Genomic DNA, 17,845 nt, shown 5'->3' with positions numbered 1-17,845 from the left:
TGCTGGAGAGTAGTTATCCCTTAAACAGCATGCCTAATAGTGCTAACTATGAGAGACAAAGCGATATGTCAGATAAGGCTAAGGCCGTGTTTTATTTATGCCTGTAAATTATAGCAACTTTGATTCTCAATTCATGCAGATAATCATTCAATTAAAGTCAGTATGAATGGGCTGGTTCGCACAAGCCACGTATGATATATTTTGCTTCAGACAACCCTCTTTGCATCATAGTTATTGAAGGAAGAGACCTACAGTTCATCAGAATAGACCCAGCGCTGAATAGGCTCCCTCTCAAAGGCTGGTGTCTGCAGCGAAGGCAGGAGCTTGCTGTAGTAAATTGTTCCAAGAAGTGTTTACTATGCGCTCCACTCTCATGATGAGGGGAATGGGGAAAGGAAAGGCAGAGGGAACGCATGAGGAGCCCTCCACTGAGCTGTGCTAAGAACCTCTCTAGGGGCCCTGCTGTGGCTTGTATTTTGAGGCATGCAGACCCCCATTAGAAAAGTAATTCTTTCCACTGCCTCCTAGCCCGGGGCTCCTGCTCCAAGCTGTCTGTCGTTTTAAGTGGAAACACATTGAGAGAATGCCAGCGCATGCTGGTGCTTTCTCTCTGTTCAAAGCACATGCAGTGGAATTGTCTAGCAGCTCACAGAGTGTAAGGTTTGGTCGAAGAGGTTGGTTGGTGGCATTGAGAGAATTCCCAAAAGCGGCTTCTAACCTGGTTGCTGTTTTTTTCCTCTGACTTCTGTTGGGTCGGCTGTACTCTCTAAAACAAGACAGAACAAACAAGGGAAACCACAGAAGCCTGGACAAGAGCTATATCGACATACTCACATAAAAAGGCAATTTCATTAAACAGAAAACGCATATCCTAAGAAAGGGACAGACTAGGGTGGGGGCTGAGACGAGGGGAGCCAGACAGACTATTACTAATAGCCATAATTAAACACAGAAACGTCGGGCGATAATTAGCTAAATTTTGCTAATTAGTGTAAATGATCACCAGGGAGATGAAGATTATGCATTAGTTAGAGGTTAGAGGCAACCAGGATCTTTCCATATGTACATATATTGTTGTAGTTGTTCAAGATGTAAACAGTTAAAAGCGGCTACTAGTAGTAAGTGATGGAATTTGCAGAACAGAGCACTTGAAAGGTTTCTAATTTCTTCCTCCACTTTCTCTGTCTTATTCACCCCCTATCTCCCTTCCCAAAGGGCCAATTGTTATGCAGGTTAAATTTAATTTTTTTTTCTACCTTCTCTATGCAAAGATTGGTGCTTCGGTTTTCTCTAACCCCTTTTGACTGGTGTTCATTCCAATTTCTCGTTATCTGGCAACTGATAAGATTCAGGTTGATAGACAAGAAGAGAATAAAGAAATGGCCAGAGACCACTCACAAGCCGCTCTATTCAGCAGAGCTGCAGGATACACCGAATCCCAGGGTCTGCCCTGGTTAAGATAAGCGAGTTTATGAATTCTACTCTTGGTTGTCCTCTCTCAGTAATCCCATCCCACTGATTTGGGACTTGGAGAGTGAATGTATTGATACTAAGTAGATGGCTTTTATATCTAATTAATGTTTTTGAGATTGAGATCAAGGGAAGTAGCAATTACCAAGAAATCCCAACCTTGGTTCCCTTCTGTGCACCCCAGCTGTGACTTAGAGCCTCTCTTACTAAGAAGACCAAAAGGACTCCCCAGAGCTTTCCAGTGATGTCTGCTTCCTATTCTTGTCTGAAATACACTGACTTTCTTCTAGTTCATGACCAAGATTTGGTTAGGAATTGTTTTACAAAATATGGTTTAGGTGCAGGTCACAGCAGGCATAAAAAAGCTAGAGTCTTGAATCCAAGAACCTTCTTTGAGGCAAGAAAATTATTTTAAAGCACTATATTTCATCCTTTGCCTAACTTTCTGAGAAGCCCTAAATCCTCAAAGCTCCTGCTAACCAACAGCCATCCTTTCCCCCACTCCCCTGCCCTGTAGTGAGATTCTCACTAAGACAGATGGGAAAAACAGAAACCCTCTAAACAGTTGGTAGTTTTTACCCATGCTCTTATCCTTGCTTGGAGGTAATCTTTAAAATATTGATTATGCTATAGATTTGTCTGAAGTCTATAGTCCAGGGCAGCCTAAGTGATGCTGAGATCACTTGTGAAATAGGGAGAGAAGACTACTAAGGTTTCCCAAATAGTCTTGGGTTAGGATTTCAAGACAGAATGAGCCCCTTAAAAATTGAAATCTAATCTCCTTTTCCTCCTTGTTCAGTTTCTTCTCATAGGCTCTCCATCCCCTTTCCTGTGATCTACCCAGTGGTCACTCAGGTGACACAGAACAGTAACAATGGTCCACGCTTTGTCCTATCTATAAAATACACATAAGTTAATAAGACACCATGGCGTTCAACTTAGCGTGGTTCAGTAACTACCTTCATCACTATGGAAGACAACTGCTTCTGTGTATTAAAAGTTCAGAGGGAAGGTAGCACCCCGGAGAGGAAGTCAAATACTTCATATAAAATCTAAATGTCCTTATAAGGTTCATATTTTCATTCTCCCATTACCCAAACTATCCCTTCATGTTTATTTTTCCATCGTATGCTTTGTTTCCACCATTAAACAACCTAGTTGTCAAAGCGCTTGGCGGTGTAGCGGGAGACAGCATACCAATCGGCAAAGCGTATTTGTTTTCTTATCTTCATTACCCATATGGTCTTGTGCTTTTCCAAACCATCTCAGCAGAAGAGGTGGTGGCCTCCCTGGTGGCACAGGAGCCAGGAGTCTCGAATGAGACCCAGGAACTAAAGTTTGTCTGGGGTTGGACTGGTTCTGCGCTCCTCAGCTGAGTCCCTTCTGCTCAGTAGCTACTTTCCTAACCACTTTCTCTCTGCCTTCCTTCGTGAGACTGGGAACACTGAATAATTCAGAGTGTTGGTTGACAGATAAAACGAGAGGATTTATACGTCTTTGGCCTTGGTGATGAATTAATTAAATCGGTTTCTCTTCTGTCCTCAGCATGCATTGTCTGTCTTCTCTAAAGTGTACTGGTAAGTGGTGGGCTTGGAGATTAGCCTGCTCTGGAAAGATTTTAGAGAGAGATTATAATATCATAGTATAAATCTCTTCAGGACTGTTAATTATTAATTATTTTTTTTTATTTTTTTACATGCCTATCCCCAATTCCCCTTCTCTCTTCTCCTCTTGCTCCTCCACTTCCCCTACCCCACCACCCATCCACTCCTCAGAGTGGTTAAGGCCTGATTATTGCCTCTGTGTATGCTGGAGGTGGGGGCTAGTTTTTCACAGGCAGAGGAGAGGAAAAACTGCGAACATTGAAAATAAAGCCCTTGACTGACTTGCTGATGCATAGAATTCAGTGGTAACAATTTTATTCCTCTATATCAGAATTTGAATCTAGCATAGGTACCATCAGATTTCAGAAAGTTTTCTTCTCAGGGCCCCTAGGTAACCTGGGAGAGACACGACTCCCTGAAGGTAATCAAGGAACTTCTATCTAATCTTTGTTTCCTATAGTTGCCGTCGCAAAGAACCACACTCTGGTTTCTTTAAACAACCAGACATTCGTTTTGTGAGAGTTCCGAAGGCAAAAAGTTGAAGGTCAGCGCACCAACAGGCTTGTTCTGCCGAGCCCTCTCTGTGGTTTAGAGATGACCATTTCTCCATTAGGTCTCCATCTCAGCTTCTCTCCTTTTCTCTGTGTACGTCATTCTTGGTGTATTCAGTTTTCCTGTTCTTCCTTCTCCTGAAGACCCATTAGACTACACTAGGCCCACCCTAATGGCTTTATTTTATTGTCACCTGCCTCTTTACAGGTTCTGACTCTGATGAGTGGGGCTTCCATATACACACTATGAGGAGACAGCGAAAGGTACCCAGGGTGAAGCTTAGTCATCGCTATACCTGTACAGCTTACTGTTCAGTGAATTCAGGGAGTCTGTTAAACTCAGAATAAACAAGTAAACCCTCGGTGACAATGATAGCAATTTACCAAATCCTAAGATGGCACCTCAAGAGGAAAAATCCGATTTGTCGAAGTGGTGAAAACAAAGACAGCGGGTTTACTAAGGCTCTATTTGCCTTCTTGGCAGAGCTTCTGGGCCTGAGTCAGGATACTGATGTCCATAGGACTAAGTCTGTCTCACTGCGGACACAGGCTGTGGACACGGTCTAATGTCACCCTGAGGCTTTCTCACCCAGACCTGTTGCCCTTCTAAGCTACATCCTCAGACCCCTGCCCCACTGACATCCTTATGACCTCTCCTTGCCTGATACCCACCCACCACTAACTCCTTAGTTTTCATTATTAAACAAGAAAAATTAGATCAACTACATGTAAATAATTATCTTTTGACAGAAGATGAATATGCTCACTTTTAAAATTTAGAAAGGATCACTTCATTTCTTGGCTTTTATGACAATTTATTTCTAAATATAAATGTTGTAGCCTGACTACTTTATCAGTCATAACGCTCCAAAGAAATGACTAAGAAACCATATTGTACATTGTAAAGTTGCTATATATTTGAAGCAAGATGTTCAGTTCTTATGGAAAATAATTTCCTCCCTCCCTCCCTCCCTCCCTCCCTCCCTCCCTCCCTTCCTTCCTTCCTTCCTTCCTTCCCTCCTTTCTTAGTTCCTTCCATCCATTCCCTTCCTTCCTTCCCTTCCTCCTCTCCTTGGTTCTTCTTCCCTGTCTTCAGATACTTCTTTTAAGAGACTCATGAGAACAGGTGCTAATGGTGATCTCAGTGGTGAATTGGAATGGAGTTCAAATGGATAGTGGGGTATTAGGTAGGGTGAGATCACTCAAGGACATGCTTTAGAGTTGAATGTCCTGTGTCTCAGTCTTTATGACTGACTGTCCTGATCTTTTAACTCTTTCTCTTCCTTCTTCCTTGTGGCATGTGCTGCTTCTGTCTTTTAGTTTTGTAGCTGGAAAAATAAAATATCGTATTCTCACCTCCTGAAAATCTTGAGTGAGGCAATCTCCCCCAGTGCTGTTGAACATGAGTACTGAATGATTCTCCAACTCCTGTATCTTTAAGACACACTCTGGTGTGCCTTAAGCCTGTCTTAACACTGGTATGTTATTGGGCTAGAGGCCCATTTTCTTAATTGTCATAATTTTGCCAAAGCCACTATCCAGGTTTCCCCTGAAGCAGCCTATGTAAAGAGAAGCACACTGTAAAGAAAATGTTACATCTGTTTAAAGAAAGCCTGAAGACCAACTTGACATAGTAATACTGACATGGGAAGAATGAAGGTGTTGTTTAAGCACACTGGTTACTACAAAGCCTGGAGTTATGTTCTGTGTTTAGAACATGCTGCTGTGTTTAGCCACATCAGGGCAGGAGGCAGAGCAGCAGAGTTTATAGAGAGCAAGCATTTATGTCTGCTTGTAGTCCACATTTTGAGAGAGACTTGTTTGAATCATACCCATGCGTCATGCACACCTCCTGTGTGTCAAATACCTTCGGATATTTTCTGTGCATGGGTGCATTGAGTCCAGACAAGCCCCTGGCATTAATTTAGTGGGTATTATTTTACAATTGAGAACACTGAGCCCCAGAGAGGTTAAGTGACTTAACCAAAGTAATCGGGTGATAACACCAAGATTCAACCCCAATTCTAATCACATAGCTGTTGGGGTTTCTGCTGCATTACATAGTCATCTCAAGAAGGAGAAAGAAGCCCACATGAATCTTTTTGTGAGGGATAGAGCAGGCATGCTGTTGAAGTCTTCAGAACAATGAATCGACACATATCTGAAACTGTCTGCGAGTGCACAGTTGATAATAAATGCTCAGACATTTCAGCTTGCCTGAGTCCATTTGAACCTAAGGATGTGGTTGATGCCACATTGTCCACTCCTTATACTAGAAGATGGATGCCTACATAGATGAGAGGCAATGGGAGAGGGAGGTATGGACCATCTCAGATGTAAGTGGTCCACTCTCTTAGAACTCTAGGGTCTACGGACTTGGTTTTCCATGTATGCAAAGGAAGGATTCAGCTACGGATGTTCCTCCAGTGTCAGAAACTGTGAGAGGCCCAACAATAGGAGTTCAAGTTTCCTTTCTTCCCAAATTACAATAGATGAGGTCAAATGCTCAGTCCTTTGAGGCTGTAACTGCAACCTTCTCTCTTTCTGTACCACAGTCCCCTCCCTAACCGGGTGAAATTCTACAGGTGTGCTTTCTGCCTACTTTGAACATTCCTGGTCTTATGCTAAAAGAAATCCGTCATGTAATCTTTCTAAGAGGGGTCCAGCTTTGTGCTCGGAAGTTTAGGGCTCTGTTGAAAGTTTTGCCTAGGGAAGGACACTTGTATGAGAAAGTGCTATAATTCAAGGGGTTGTTTATTGGTAGACACCACCCCACTCTGGCGGAGTCTCACTGGACAGAGAGCAAGAAGGTAGCAACACTTTCATGTCCCTGCCATTGCTCTGTACTTAGAAGTCATGACAAGTTACTGGTAAGGACATGTCCCCAGTTTCCATTCTGAATTCTTTGTTTACCAAATTTTTAGCACCTGTGTACATGTGGAACCCCGAGAATGCACACAGCTACGTTTTCTTCACCCTCACTTTTATTGTTTTGAAATACTCCTCTCATTCCCCACATCAAAGCCACTGTGTGTACTCTCAAGTGACTTTCCCCCAAACTATGAATTTCAACTCTTTTCGAGGCAGTCTTTTTGGATTTGAATATAATTACACGCTTTGGGTGCAAATTGTGGTTTTTGCTACACAAGAAACTAATGGAAATGATCTGCCTGTTCCTGTAGTTTACAGATTATATGCTTCAGAACTGGGGCTATATATTTAGGCTGCTTTTCCGTGTGGCACATTAAAATGAAAATGAACTAGGGGTGAGCCACCATGGTTGCTAGGCAGTGGAGCAGGTTGGTGGAGCATTGCATTAAACCAAGACAGCACTGCTGTTTTACTTAACATCTATTTGCTTTTCCTTCCTGTCATTTGGTGCTGTCACAGAAAGGCAAGGGGGAGTGAATTAGGAGGGTCTGGTTATCTGTAGAAGCTTACACAAGGAGAAAGAAAGCATCAGAGCGAACTTCAGTGTGAAAAGAGCGTGTTAGCAGAATCCGAAATTGTAGCCCAGAGAACTCTTACTGTGAAGAGCATATGGACCTTGAAGCAGTGTCCAGGTAGAGCTGACATCCCCAGGGATGCTTCCTTTGAGTAGGGGTTATGGCTAGCAAAGAGGTATTAACTATCCTCTGCAGACTGGACCTTGCCTCAGCACCACCAGATGAAAAGACATCGCCCTGGTTACAAATTTTAAGTGTGCCACCACAGTTCATTTATTATTTAGCCTGGGATTTCAGAGTCATGTGAGCAAATGGTGACAGGCAGCAAAGGCTCCAGGGCTTCTTTATAATTGATAACTAATAGAATGTCTCCCACTGCTTTGAAATTCTGGTGTTAATAAAACCGAAAGCTCTGAAAAGCGATTAGATTCCCAGACAAAAGCAAGAATCTCAGATTTGAGAAGTTGGTTTCAGTAGCTCTCTAGTTATTAAAAACAAAAGTTAGAAAAGATGGCTAAAGGATTAAGTCCTGGGATAACTATGCATCTTAAGGAACTTTGGTAACAGAATGATCTTACACCTTTTGGAGGCCTAATTGTTTGTATGTGCGTGTGCCAATTCTCTTCTCTTTTCATAAACTATTAACTCCATATTATTAAGAAGCAAGAGTTTCTCTGAGTATTCACTTTCATTAATTCACACTTCTTAAGTAACTCCAAGAAAGGACGACTTTGCTTTTATAAGGTTGACAATGAACCTACTTTAGTTATTACTAATTATTAGGATACTGTAACATTTTTTTCCTTTAATTTATTTAGTGCACCTTAGAGTTCCCTAAAATATTTAGTTGAATTCTCCTATGAGGGAGGCACAGTTCTTTTCCTATTTTCAAAGTGCTGTCCTTAAGGTAGGCACAGCTTTGATAGCTGCCCAAGACTGATCATATATGGCAGAACCAGGTTGGTTATCCAAGGAATTTGAATCCAGACATGTACTTTGAACATTTAATTTTTTATGTATTATTATTGGAAGTCAAATGTTCTCAAAGTGTATTTTTAAGATGGAATCTTCAACCATTTTTTTTCCTGATCTTCCTAGGCTCAGAGTATATTGAGAGAACTGTGCAAGCTTTTATAGGTAGAAGCCAACACCACCTCCCTTGTATCAAATATTTAACCAGACACTTAACTTAGCCCTTACCCCAAAGTAAATACCATAATTTCTTACAAATTATGGCTATTTTGGAAGAAAAGAAATTGAGCCTCAGTTGCTAATTCCCAAGATTCACTAAGCCTTTGTCCTCTCATAGCTACTGAACCTTTAGGTCTGGCATCTATGCAAACATAGACCCTGTCCCTGGTTCTGAGACCATTTGAACCCATTTCCCTGTGGTAAAAAGTCTATTTCATCACTATCAAGTCTTTTCTAAAGAGCCTTTGTAAACCCACTGTCCTCTGGCAAATAGCAGATACATCAAGGATGTAATAGCCAGGCAAGGGTCATCACATGACAAGATAGTTCCTTGGTGACACATCTCCTATTTATTTTTTAAAATCACTCTAAGGAATGCTTTTTGTAAGGAAATACAGTTTCCATAGTTTTTAGAGGCTCTCTCCTCAACTTGCCATTTTAAGCAGACCACTAACCTGTCATAGTTGGTGTTGTTTCCCTATAAAGTGACAGGATTTGAGCTAATGAAGTCTAAGTGGCTTGCCAAAGCCATCTCTATGAGTTAGCTCTTCATCTTTGTATCGGGACTTATGAGCAAGAGTCAGATGATCTCTAAACTGCATTTTCACTTTTATTAGATCACCTTGAATGTACTTCTATTTTTGACTCATCGTATATGTGGCAGCAGTTCATTAATTATGAGGGTAAAACTAATGAAATGAATATTTCAAGAATGGCAGGCTTTTTTTTTTCTCTTGATTTGAGCCAGTATATATGTGCATATGCACATGCGGGTGAATATGTGAGCCAGAAAAAAAAAGAAATTAATGTAGCAGCCATGCCTTGACAGCATGCTAATTAGCTCGTGGCCTGGGAATGTAGAGACCAGACAAGGGCTCTGAGCCTGCTGTGAGTTACAGATGCAGAAATGCTTCCATGTCTACTTCTTTCTGCTCTGATGTCATTGATCAGCCAAGTATTATCACAGGGTTGTGACTGCGGGTCAATATTCTCAGAAGGGGACAGCTTTTTACGTGGAACAAGAAAGCCCTCCATAGTCAGCTTGTCTCCCTGGAATAACTAGTATTTCTTATTTCAATTGAGTTTATTTCCATGTCAAAGGACCCTTCTCTGTCTGTATAGGGATTGGTAACCCAGCCCCTCTTTGCCATTAAATATCTATTAGAATTATTATCACAGAGAACAGTCAGACAATCTTGAAATAGCGCCACTTCATTTTCCTGCCCAAGGTAACTTAATAATGGCTACCCTGGAAAAGACCCACAACCAGATTACTGATCCCTGAGCTCCTGATATGGAGCTATTCCAGGGGTGCTCTGATGCAGGACTTCCATTGCGCTCCTAAGCTGCTCTGTGTTTGTGGAGTCATCAAGTCCTGAACCTGGAAGAGGTCTTTAGAGACCTTTCCCAATCAACTTATTTTTCATGTGAAGAAACTAACAGACCAGGAGTTTTTGAATTGCTCCCCAATCACACTTTGCAACTCAGAGGCAAGCCAAGGTAAACCCACACGCTTCCAGATCTTAACGTCAGCCCTCTGCCTGCGCCACAGTCTTGGTCCTTGAGCTTATCCAGGTGTCACCTGTTTTGCTGAGGCCTGAGAGGCTGGGGTTGCCTCCAGTGTAGCTTGACTAGCCAATCAGCACTAAAGTAGTAGAGACAGCATGGGAGCCAAGAGACTCCAACCCTCCCTTAATTATCACCCCAGTGAATCTCCCACTTCATCCAAGGCTTAACCGTCCTTCTAAGGGTTCCTACTTTCTCTCTGCCCCAGCAGCCTAGAAGAGACATTCAGTATGCTGCAGTTAAATCACACTGTTTGATGAGAGCTTTCGAGCCTAATTACATGGAAGGTTTCTTCCAGGGAAAGGAAAGAGGAAAGAGAAAGGGAAAAAATTAAATTGAAGTGTAAATCAGTCAAGGGCTTAGATCCTGAGCTTGCTTTCCTTTTAATCAAGAGTAAAATGAGAGGAGAGTTTGAAGGATCATCACAAGACTCCATTAACTACCCAAGGAGCTCTTGACTGAAGATGGTTTGTCATGAACAGGAAAAAAATGTATAATTTGTCCAAAAAAGGAAAAAATATAAAAGTGGTGGGGTTCTTAGAAACATGACAAAGAGGGGGAGGACTGTTGGCTGCCACATTCCCTCACATATTTCAGGTCCTTAATAAATATTTTTAGGCAGTGATTTGATAAATATGTAATGTGCAGTTGAGGTGATTATATTGTTATGTAGGTAAGTGTAGCATCCTTTCTCTTAAGTCTCAGGCATTGTACCTGAAGAGAGTGCTCAATGTTTTGAGTGACTTTCCTTTGTTCTCATCAGAGGCTGAACATAGCTCCAGAAACTATTGCTATTTATATAATGTTTTACAGCATGACAGAAAAAATCGCATTGTCAGTTTTGATCTTTACCACAGCCCTACGCAGTAGGAGGCTAAGTGATAGAATTGTTATTAGGGCCCATTTTAAAGCTGACATAATAATAATAATTAAAAAAAACAGGCTTAAATGACTGACTAAGTCATTCAAGTATTGAATGACAGAGTAGAAACTGATACTCACTCTCTGTCCACTATATCACCCTGTATGTATGGACATATTACTTTATGTAGAGTTTCTGAGAATCCCTGTAGAAGAAGAGTAAGAGAATATTAGAGTGCAGTGTTGGCAGAAAAAAACAAGTATTGGTCTTGACAATTAATTACAGAGTAGTTATAATTAGGACTTTGCTCTCAAGTTAAAACTAATGTAGCTACAAGTTCTTTAAAGGCAATCTTAGATCTCCCATTCCTAGCCATATAGCACCCCCCAACTCTATCACCTGGAAAGACTCAACCTTTCCAGACATCATGAGCCTATGCCATTTTCCCGCTCCCCCACCAATGCTCTTCCTAATAGTTGAGCATTCGTTCTCCATTATAAAGTCTTCATGCTACTCTCCTATGGGGGTTATCTTGACCTACAGAATGAGGAGCAAGCAGATCATGAGCTCTTCCCAACGAGGAAAAAATTTCACCCTTAACTTTTATGATCTGGCCTGTGCTTGTTTATTATGTTCACCCCGTTCCCACTGTATTGCCTTTATATATTTTGGGTTCTTCTCTCCGTCTCCCAAACAGTCACTCTTTCTTATCATCCAATATCATATACCAAACTTTATGACATCTCACAAAACCCTCTCTGAATGACCTTGCGGAAGAGCACTGTTTCAAATGTCTTTCCGGTACACTACCTTGTTTCTTTTTCCATTGGGGCTTGAGTATCTCTCTGGTATTTCGTGTGTGTATTGCTTCGATAAACATGTTATAATATAAGCATCTAGAACAGAGCCCTCATCTGTCTTTGTATCTCCAGAGTATAAAACAGCAACAACAATGAGTGAAATTCTATAAACGTATACTGAATGAAGAGAGGGGTAAATAACTGGCATACTTGTCCCTAAAGTGTGGCTCCAACGCAATACTTTAGCCTCACTACTCATGAAGCTCTTTAAATCTCCATTGTTTTATAGTATATTCTTCTTATATTTATGTCTCTATTTGTACTAATATCTCATATTATGGGTCACTCCTTAATATCCGACCTATGAAGTGTTTCTTTCTATGCCCCCTTGTATAATGATTTTGTGAGCCTCCTGAACTTGTTCTGTGCAATTTTTGTCTCATGTATAATTGCAGTTATTAAGAGTATATTAAGCTTTCTAGTTATCTTAGTCATTGCCTTGGGCACCAGATTCTCTCTGTATCATGAGCATGATTCAGACCCTTACTATAAGATATTCAAGTGTTCACAGCTTTCTCATTCTTAAACCTAAACCATTGTGTTTCTATTACTTATTTACAATAATTGTTTTACCACTTTCTCAAGGGCAAAAAAAATGAGTTATTTGTTTCATATTATGAATAGCTTGTTCTTTTGTATTAACATATACTATTCATTTAACAAAAGAATATGATGAAATTAACAAGGTAAGACCGTAGATTATTTTAATGCGCACAGTGTAGCAAGCATTGGAGGTGTGAGCTATGGTAGGGCCAAAGAGGGAAAGACGTCACATCCAATTACATCACTTCAAAGTATTTTATGAGGGGCGTAAAAGAAATGGCTCGGCTTTAAAAAGTGCTTACTACTCTTGTAGAGGATGTGGGTTTGATTCCCAGCATCCACAAGGTGACTTAACAACTGCCTGTGACTTCAGTTCCAGGGGATTCAATTCCTGCTTCTTTTCTCTGTTGGCTCCTGCATGTATGCGATGCACATAAATGCACATTTGCAAGGACACATAGATAAATAAAACAAAGTTTCTTAAGGGCTCTGTGAGCAAGACAGGATGTAATCAATTGAGGAAAACAGCCAGAGATGATCAGAGATCAGGAACTGAGTTTGCTGAGTGAATATATAGGGGACTTCTGTTAGGAGGGCTGGTAGAGGATGCTGAGGTCTTTAGAGAACACTGAGTAATAAGAGTTAACAATGGCAGTTTTGCCCCTTTAATGTTGAAAAGGAAGTACTACAGGCATCATAAGATTTACTTTAGTCACTCTATAGATACTTCTGTCATGATCGTTTACAAGAGTTGACAAGGGCTATGTCTAAGAAGTTGGGATTTAGCTGGGCATGGTGGCATATGTCTTTAATCCCAGCACTCAGGGAGGCAGAGGCAGGGGGTCTCTGTGAGTTTGAGGCCAGCCTGGTCTACAAAGTGAGTTTCAGGACAGCCAAAGATACACAGGAAAACCTTGTCTAAAAAAAGAGAGAAAGAAAGAAACAAAGAAAGAAAGAAAGAAGAAAGAAAGAAAGAAAGAAAGAAAGAAAAGAAGAAGTTGGCCTGAAATCTTATAGGAATTATAGCTTTAAAAAACATAAAAATCTTGTTTTTAACTTAATTTCTTAACTCAGTTTAATATATTAAATATAATATATTTAGAAAAGCACAATTTTTTTCTTTCCTCGTGGGTTTTCATTTGTCTTTAACTTATGAAAAAAGAACTTGACTTCTACAAACTTGATTTTGTTCATCATGTATAGCAATTTCTTCATCTCCTCTGCTGGTTGACTTCTTTCCAGAACTATACTTTCTCTTTGAGTGTGTCATCTTCTCCAGGAAGCAGCAGTTTCCCTTTAGTAAACGCAAATTTCCAGAATATTGACACTTAACAACTTTCTAGAACCTACCCCTTGCACATGTAGAGTTGCCATTGTATATCTGGTCAAGAAGCTATTTGATTAATATCTCTTTCTTAAGCTCATTGATATGGGGTAGGATTGTCAGAAAGTCAAGACACTCAATTCAATTTTGTACTTTGATAAATAATTGTCATTTTCATCTAAGTATGTCCCATGGGTCATTTAAGACATAGCAGTCCATTTTCTTAATATTGTTCTGAAACTCGAATTAACTGGATATCTTATTTTATTGGGCAGTCCTATCAAAGACTACATTTGTTTCTCTTCCTGCTATGATAACTAGAGGGTCAATGAACAGGCAATCAACTGTTATTTGCCAAAGAGCTTAAAAGTTTTTTGTTTTGTTTTGTTTATTTGTTTTTCCTGGCAATATCCTCCCTGTAGGCAGAATTAGGACTGCAGGATATTGAGCCTGGACTCATTTTTCAGATCACCAAAGAGAAATGTAATAAATATAGGACGTAGGATTAGGCTTGAAAGAAAGACATGTGGGGGAACATTTTCAACTAGGGTTGACCAAACCAAATCAGCATGAGCAATAGACAGCGGACCAATTTTAGTATTGATTGGGATCATAAACAATGACAAAGAGAAAAACAAATACAAGTCCTCCCCTGACTATAGGGATTCACAAGTTTTAAAGTGTAATCCTCTGTTTCTACATCATGGCCCTTTGCAGACTAGAATTATTTTGGAAAACATAGCTATTAAATTATCACGTCTCTTTGTAAATTCAATTACATTTCTCAGCCAATGTAGCTTCTCACTTCCGATATGTTTGTCTTCATTTCTGTGCATTTTTAATGGGTTCTTTTTATTTAAGTCCCTCATCTCTCAGTGTGGAAGCCCGTACATCCGAAGCACTGGTAACTTTTCATTATGCATAGTAAACCTCACGTGCATTTGTATTAGCAGGCTGACTTTGTATCCACTAGACTTTCAAAAAATGGGCTATAACTGGCCTATAATGAGATGACCAGCCAGAGGCTAATTTCTGTTATTTCTTCCTGATGCCAGGACAGGTGACGATAAACAAGTCACAAGTGCCCACTTCAGATAATAAAGATGTAATCCCAGCCATTTAAGTTTGTGTTGAAAGCAAATCTTTTCTTCCATTATTTTTTTCAATTAGTGCAGAGTGTCGCCCATGGCCTGGAGCTACAGTAGAGCAGATAATTATGTGCTCATCACTAGATATGTGAGCAGAGATGTGGGATTCAGCTGTTGACATTTCTTCAGTCGTATTAGCAGAGGTCTCTGAAGTATTCCCCCAACTGTTCTGGCTTGTCGTGAACTATTAGTTACAAAAGGTGTAGGGAGAGGTGGATGAAGTGGGGGAAGGCAGTGAGGAACCCCGGAGTCTGGTGGGACCGCGCTGAAAAGTGGGCGTGACTTCTCTCCTTAGCAGATCACTTGAGACCGGAGTGGAGTAAAATTTTCTTTTTAAGTGTGAGATAGTAATTGTATCTGGCTCTCTGTTTCATCCAAATTTCTCAGCTCTGCCACTGAAGTGATAACACAACCCAGGTAAAACAGAAACCACTAAGTGGGGAAGATTTACCAGCCCCTATGAACTTCTTGAGATTTCTCATTCCTGTGCTGCAATATAATTGGCATGACAAGGTTTGTATGATTGGACTATTTACACAATCAGCTTAATGCAGAGGCTGAAACATTAATAAGTAGTTTCAAAAACTGCTAATTCTAGGTTAGTATTGTGATTTTACTAAATGAATCTCAAGTCTTAAAAAAATCTTGAGGGTCATAGACAATTTCATCGTATAAATGTCAATGGTTTCCAGAAAAATAGGGGGCCTAGTGAAAGTATATCACTTCTGTAATGCCCAGTAAATATGGTAGCATGGAGCCATCTTGGTGAATTGGATATTCATTCAGTATGTATATATTGAATACCAACCACATAAAAGTACTGTGGTGTGTATTTCAAATGATCTTGGATCGATGAGTTTCCTGCCTTTGATCTAGCAGCCTATAATTATTCAGGTTAACTATGAGATGGGAATTAACGAGTATTGGAAGAACAAGAGCTTCCTCTTCACAAGTACTGTGTTTAGATATTGCATGCATTAGCTCCTCTGATCCGCTCAGCATCTGTTTTCTGAAAGACACTGAGTCTCAACTTATCTGATTAAAGCTGGGAGTCAGTAAGTGCTGGAGCAGAAAGTTGAACTTGGTGATAGTGCAGCGTGTTTTCGAGCAGTCACTGGAGAAAGCGGACCTCATGAAATATGTAGTGCAGTTAGTTGTTGCTGTATTAAAAACCACATTACAAATTGGTGTTTCTGAGAGCTGCGTTAGTAGCTTATGTTTCTGTGAGTCAAAAATTGAGGTTTGATGTGCCTGGCAATTCTAATGGCCTCCTGTTGGGCCCCTCGTGCAGCTGCAGGTAACTGATGCTAGCAGAATAAAGTGGTTTCACTTGCATAGCTGATGGTATGATCTGGTCATTAATAGTGAGGGTCTCGGGTGCCCTCATCTGACCTGTCATTTCCCACTGAACTCACCTCACCACACAGCAGCCTTGTGTACCTTCCAGGAGGATGCTGAAGAAAGGGCAGCAAAAGCTCTCAAGAGCTAAGAAGTCACAAGATGGTACTTTCAGGGTACCCTGTTGGTCAAGTAAGTCAGTATGTAGAGAATATTATATTTCTCAGCAAGTGGAGCATGAAACCATTCTAAAGGGTGGTGGCAGGATGGGGAGGTGATGTTCCTACAGAAATGAGGGTCATTTCTTACTGTATTTCCAGTCTAGCACAATGTGATAATTGGGTTAGACTGTAATTGGGATATAATGATTGGAGAACTACAGTCTTTGCCACAGCTGGAATTACAGCAGAAAGGTAGTTCTCCAATCTTTATATCTCATATATATATAGAAAGGACAAGAGTTCATATTAGCAGAAAGTGGGGACATCTACCTGTGCCGTCTCATCTGGGCAAGTTCCACTTGCCTTTGCTACAGTAAGAGGAGGGGTCTTACAGTTGTTAGGAGCAAAATTTTAAGAGTGGTTTCCAGATCCATCCATTTGCCCACAAATTTCAAGATGTCATTGGATTTTTTTCTGCTGTGTAGTACTCCACTGTGTAAATGTACCATATTTTCCTTATCCGTTCTTTGGTCGAGGGACATTTAGGTTGTTTCCAGCTTCTGGCTATAACAAACAATGCTGCTATGGACATAGTTGAACACATGTTCCTGTGGGACAATTAAGCATCCTTTGGGTATATATCCAAAGATGTATTGCTGGGTCTTGAGGTAGATTGTTTCTTAATTTTCTGAGAATCACCATACTGATATCCAAAGGGTCTGTACCAGCTTGCATTCCCACCAGCAATGCAGAAGTGTTCCCTTTACCCCACAACCTCTCCACCAAAAGTTGTCATCAGTGTTTTTGATCTTGGCCATTCTTACAGGTGTAAAATGGAATCTCAGAGTTGTTTTGATTTACATTTGTCTGATGGCTAAGGATGTGGAACATTTCCTTAAGTGTCTTTCAGCCATTTTATATTCCTCTGTTGAAAGTTCTCTGTTTATGTCTGTACTCCATTTTTTTTATTGAATTATTTGTTCTTTGATGACAAATTTCTTGAGTTCTTTATGTATTTTGGAGATCAGCTCTCTGACTGATGTGGGGTTGGTGAAGATTTTTTCCCATTCTGTAGGCTGCCAAACATCATATTGAATGAGGTAACCCAGAACCAGAAAGACAAATATCATATGTACTCACTCATAAGTGGCTTTTAGACATAAAGCAAAGAAAAACCAGCCTACAATCCCAGAGAACCTAGACAAGAATGAGGACCCTAAGAAAGACATACATAGATCTAATCTATGTGGGATGTAGAAAAAGACAAGATATCCTTAATAAATTAGGAGCATGGGGACCATGGGGACCGTGGGAGATGGTAGAAGGGGATGAGAGAGGAATAGACGGGAGCAGAAAAATATATAACTCAATAAAAATAATAAAAAGAGGGGTTTCCATATAGATGCTGCTTCTTTTTTTTAACCTCTGTAAAGTTATTTATTTATTTAAGATTTCTGCCTCCTCCCCGCCACCGCCTCCCCATTTCCCTTCCCCTCCCCCAACCAAGTCCCCCTCCCTTGTCAGCTGGAAGAGCAATCAGGGTTTCCTACCCTGTGGGAAGTCCAAGGACCACCCACCTCCATCCAGGTCTAGTAAGGTGAGCATCCAAACTGCCTAGGCTCCCACAAAGCCAGTACGTGCAGTAGGATCAAAACCCAGTGCCATTGATCTTGAGTTCTCAGTATTCCTCATTGTCTGCTATGTTCAGCGAGTCCAGTTTTATCCCATGCTTTTTCAGACCCAGGCCAGCTGGCCTTGGTGAGTTCCCGATAGAACATCCC

The 17,845-nt window shown here is 40.7% G+C and overlaps 1 protein-coding gene across 50 annotated transcripts in view; it reads left to right on the top strand.

Moving 5' to 3' along the window:
* Nucleotides 1-17,845, top strand: part of Nrxn3 (neurexin 3) — a 1,550,418-nt gene that overhangs the window by 1,034,476 nt on the left and 498,097 nt on the right. The window lies entirely within an intron of this gene.

Source organism: Microtus pennsylvanicus, chromosome 14 (genome assembly GCF_037038515.1).
Source record: "Microtus pennsylvanicus isolate mMicPen1 chromosome 14, mMicPen1.hap1, whole genome shotgun sequence".
Taxonomy (NCBI): domain Eukaryota; kingdom Metazoa; phylum Chordata; class Mammalia; order Rodentia; family Cricetidae; genus Microtus; species Microtus pennsylvanicus.
The sequence above is the reverse complement of the archived record's forward strand: the minus strand, read 5'-3'. Positions and strand labels throughout refer to the sequence as shown.